This window comes from Saccopteryx leptura, chromosome 4, assembly GCF_036850995.1.
Source record: "Saccopteryx leptura isolate mSacLep1 chromosome 4, mSacLep1_pri_phased_curated, whole genome shotgun sequence".
NCBI classification, from domain to species: Eukaryota; Metazoa; Chordata; class Mammalia; order Chiroptera; family Emballonuridae; genus Saccopteryx; species Saccopteryx leptura.
This window is the reverse complement of record NC_089506.1, coordinates 215715136-215720239: the sequence shown is the minus strand read 5'-3', so window position 1 is coordinate 215720239 and position 5104 is coordinate 215715136. Positions and strand designations below refer to the sequence as shown.

At 50.5% G+C, this 5104-nt stretch overlaps 1 non-coding gene across 1 annotated transcript; it reads right to left on the bottom strand.

The window, feature by feature from the left end:
- Positions 1–3140: 3140 nt before the first annotated feature.
- On the bottom strand, positions 3141–3216 carry TRNAD-GUC (transfer RNA aspartic acid (anticodon GUC)). Its single transcript has one exon. It is a non-coding gene; the product is annotated as a tRNA-Asp (tRNA).
- Positions 3217–5104: the final 1888 nt, after the last annotated feature.

Genomic DNA, 5104 nt, shown 5'->3' with positions numbered 1-5104 from the left:
CCACTGTCAACCTGAGCTTCTGTGGTAGGCCCCTGAACTACCATATTTCCCCAGGTATAAAATGCACCCTTTTCCGAAAAATTTGGGGTCTAAAAACTGGGTGCACCTTATACAGTGGTTGTGGTATTTCAAATGCCATCGATGGAACTGAGGACGAGGTCCATAGATGGAACTGATATGAAGACAGTGATTCGTCATCAGACATGGACGAGAACAAGCTAATGGAAGGGACTTTCGACAGTGATGAGGAGTTGTATGAAGTTTATGATGAATAAAACTTGAGTTCAATAACTTTATATAATACATTTTTTTTCAAATTTCAGGCCCCAAAATTAAGGTGTGTCTTATACATGGGAGCATCTTTTTGTTTGTTTGTTTGTTTGTTTTTGTATTTTTCTGAAGCTAGAAACCAGGAGAGACAGTCAGACAGACTCCCACATGCACCCGACCGGGATCCACCCAGCACGCCTACCAGAGGGCAACGCTCTGCCCACCAGGGGGCGATGCTCTGCCCCTCCGGGGCGTCTCTCTGCCGCGATCAGAGCCACTCTAGCGCCTGGGGCAGAGGCCAAGGAGCCATCCCCAGCGCCCGGGCCATCTTTGCTCCAATGGAGCCTTGGCTGCGGGAGGGGAAGAGAGAGACAGAGAGGAAGGAGAGGGGGAGGGGTGGAGAAGCAAATGGGCGCTTCTCCTGTGTGCCCTGGCCGGGAATCGAACCCAGGACTTCTACCCGCCAGGCCGACGCTCTACCACTGAGCCAACCGGCCAGGGCCCTACATGGGAGCATCTTATACAAGGGGAAATACGGTAACACAAGTACAGACTTAGATACAGATGTGGATATAGACACGGAGGTAGATGTAGATGTAGCTAGAATCCTAACTGATGGATGGATGATTAAACTGGTACAGAGCAGGCAACTAACAATCTCTGTTATATCCCCAAAATAAATTTTATTTCTTAGAGCCCTTGATTATTTCAGTTGCCGTTGGAGAAAACTGAATCAAGCAAGCTTAGCAGAAATGGGAATTTATTGCGTCACGTGGCCGAAGCTCAGAAAAGACAGAGCTGTTGGGGAATACCGTCTGGGCTCAGCGTGCTAAGAGGAGCCCTGTGCCCACCCCTGCCTGTGTGCCAGCGGCCCCCTCTCCTGCCTCCCTTGCCAGAGCTGCAGTCAGAGTGGGCAGGAATGGAGCCCATGGACTCCTACCAGAAAAATCCCAGGGATTATTTGCACTGGCTAGGAGTGAGTCATAGGCCAGTCTATGCGCTAGTCTGGGGTCAACAATGGCTCAGCTTGAGCAACCCAGTCATCCCTGGACCGGACAGTGTAGCCAGAGGGAGGGAAGCTTGTTGAGTGAGAAACTGCCAACCCATCCCACTGGACTATCACAAAAAGAAGAGGGTGAGGATACGGGGTCACAATGCACAAGGACAAGAGCCGCTACACGTACTAATATCATTGCCATGACTGAATCGTGCCCCCCAAATTCATGACTAACCCTCAATGAGAGTTTCTCTGGAGATAGGGTCTTCAGGAGGTATTAAATGATGTAGGCCCTGGCCAGTTGGCTCAGTGGTAGAGCGTCGGCCTGGCATGCAGAAGTCCCGGGTTCGATTCCCAGCCAGGGCACACAGGAGAAGCGCCCATCTGCTTCTCCACTCCTCCCCCTCTCCTTCCTCTCTGTCTCTGTCTTCCCCTCCTGCAGCCGAGGCTCCATTGGAGCAAAGATGGCCCGGGCACTGGGGATGGCTCCTTGGCTTCTGCCCCAGGCGCTAGAGTGGCTCTGGTCGCAACAGAGCGACACTCCGGAGGGGCAGAGCATCGCCCCTGGTGGGCAGAGCGTCGCCCCCTGGTGGGCGTGCTGGGTGGATCCCGGTCAGGCGCATGTGGGAGTCTGTCTGACTGTCTCTTTCCGTTTCCAGCTTAAGAAAAATAAAAAAAATAAAAATAAATTAAAAAAAGTTAAATGATGCATAAGTATGGGACCCTAATCTGATCAGACTGTGGTTTCTAAGAAGAATAATAGATCACAGAGCTCGCTTCCTCCCCCCTCTCTCTCCTCTCCCCCCACCTTTGCCATGTGAGGACACAGCAAAAAGGTGGATGTCTGTTAAAAGAGAGCCCCCAGCAGAAAATGACCATGTCGCCACCTTGATCTCAGACTTCCAGCCTCCAGCACCGTGTGACAGTTCATTTCCGTGGTCTAAGCCCCCCGTCTCTGTTATTCTGTTAGGACAGCCCGAGCAGGATGAGACAGAGTCATCTGTATTAGTCAGAGTTTCCAGAGACACAGCACCCTGACTAACACAATCATTAATAACAAAAACAACAACACTGTTGACATTTTTAAGGAATTTACCATCGGGCAGACACTGTACTAAACTATCCCAACCATCTTTTAATACTCCCATTTAGACACAGGGAAAGAGAGGTCCAGAAGATCAAGCAACTTGCCCATGATCAGAGAGCTACCTATGGCTTAGCCAAGATTTGAACCTGGGCACGCTTGGAATGCTGAGGTCACGGGTTCAAAATCCTGGGCTTACCCGGTCAAGGCACATACAGAAAGCAACTACTATGAGTTGATGCTTTCAGCTTCTCGCTGCCTTTCTCTCTCCTTTCTCTCTCTCTCTCTCTCTTTCTCAAAAGAAAAAGAAAAGAAAAGAGAAAAGAAAATCAATGAATAAAATCTTTTTTAAAAAACCCTAAAACTGTGCTATCAAGTCTAAGGCTATTTCTCGGTGATAAGAATTTTTTTAATTTTTTGTGCTTTTCTGTACTGATTTATAAATTATATATTACTTTTAAAATCTAAGGAAAACAATAAAACTATTTCCACATCAGAATTTTTTTTTTTTTTCTGAAGCTGAAAACCGGGAGAGACAGTCAGACAGACTCCCGCATGCACCCAACCGGGATCCACCCAGCACGCCCACCAGGGGGCGATGCTCTGCCCCTCCGGGGCATCGCTCTGCCGCGACCAGAGCCACTCTAGCGCCTGGGGCAGAGGCCAAGGAGCCATCCCCAGCGCCCGGGCCATCTTTGCTCCAATGGAGCCTTGGCTGCGGGAGGGGAAGAGAGAGACAGAGAGGAAGGAGGGTGGGGGGTAGAGAAGCAAATGGGCGCTTCTCCTATGTGCCCTGGCCGGGAATCGAACCCGGGTCCCCCGCACGACAGGCCGACGCTCTACCGCTGAGCCAACTGGCCAGGGCCACATCAGAAATTTTTTTAAAAAGGAAAGTCACAAAGCCTCAACATGCCAGGGAGAGGGTACAGTAGGGAGAAAAGATATTTAAAAGGCTGTAGAAATGTGAAATGTGAGTAGCAGTCCTTCCAAAGACACTAAGCAAGGACGAGTACAATGTCCTGTACTTCAGGACACATAGTCAATGTCCCCTGTATCAATTTAGAACCATTGAAGCAGCATGTGCTTGGGGGTTTTCCTCAAAGTCAAAGTGCGTTACAGGACCAGAAACTTGAAGCTCCCTGAGACCATATTAACAAAGGTGTAATACCCAGAACAAGGGAGTGTAGCTTCTCTGCAGTGGCCACACCTGCAGTCTATGTCCAGTTCTGGGCCTTTGTTTCAAGAACATTGACAAATTGGAGTTGAAGAAAATGGGGCAGGGGGTGTGAAAAGCATCTGCAAATTACGAGAGAGCAACAGAAGCCCTCAGCCTGAGGAAGAGAAAATTCGGAGTGGGGCGGGGTGGGGCGGCGTGAGAGCTGACCTTTAGGCGCACGCCAGTGCCGTCAGCGTCCTGACTGGGGTGAATGGTGAGCTTCCTGTCCCTGGTGGTATGCAAACCAAGGCTTGGCCACCTGTTGATGTGGGTAAATGGTTAGATTGATTGAGTGTGTGGTTGGACCACAGGGCCGTGAAGTCTGCTTTTATGCTGAGTGCCTGTGTGTCTCTGATTTTTGGAAAGATGTGGGAGGACTCACCCTGGTAAGAGATGGGTACGGACCGAATGCTCATGTACCCCCTATTTCATACGTTGAAGCCCTAACCCTCAGTGTGTCTGCATATGGAGATGGGGCCCCTAGCAAACCATTTTTAAGGATTAGATTAATAGCCATATAAAAAGCGACACCAGGGAGCTCTCTCACACTCTCTCCCTCAAGTACAGCAAGAAAGCGGCCACCTGCAAGCAAGGAAGCAGGTCCTCCCAGGACCCAGATCAGCCGGCGCCTTGATCCCGGACTTTCCTCCTCCGGAACTGTGAGAAATAAACGTCTGTCATTACACCTCCCACTCCGTGGCATTTTGTTGGGCAGCACCGCAGACGACACAGGCTTACTGCTAAGCAGGCACGTCTGCTAGCTTCCCCTAGGGGACCCTGCCTGGCCCCGAGGTGCCAGCCGCCAGATCCAGAGGGCAGGCTGATTAGGGTCAAGGAGGAGTTGCCTGTCCCCTCACTCCCTGTGACCTCCAATTTTTCTCAGTTAATAGAAAAGACCTTCTCTTCGCTGTCGGAGGTCTCAAGTCCTGTGAGGAAGGGACCTGCGGAAGTAAAAGTGAGGCACTTGGGCCGGTGGCGCGACGAGTGCAGAGAGAATTTGGGTGGACGGGGCTTTCCGGAGCTGAGTTACCCTTCTGTGAACATGGTATCCTGACTGTGTTCTGGGACGTCACCCCTTATCTACTCTCAGTCTCTTTCCCCGGGGTGCCCATGACACTGTCCTAAGCCAATCCACTCTCTACCCCAGGCCCTATTCATTGCTCCAATCAGATTATGCGACCCAGTTAGAACCAGTGAGACCCAGTGGGACGTTTGATGGGACAACTGGGGCAGAGACTGCAGACTCGGAGCAGAGACTCTGTGTGTGCTCTCTGCAGCTGCTGTAGAAATCTTGTGGCCACAATGGGAAACTTGCCTCAGAACTGAGTCAACATACGAGAAATAGCCCAAGAAATGAATTGAGTCATCAGGAATCAGGAGCCCTTGGTCCAGCTGTGCCTGCCAGCCAGACGCTTTAGTGAAATTAGACAAGAGTTCTCTTTTGGTTTCGGCTGGTTTGGGTCAGTTTTCTTTCACTTGAAACTGAAAGAGCCTTGGCAGATACATCACTGTGAGCCAGAAAGTGCTACAACAATGG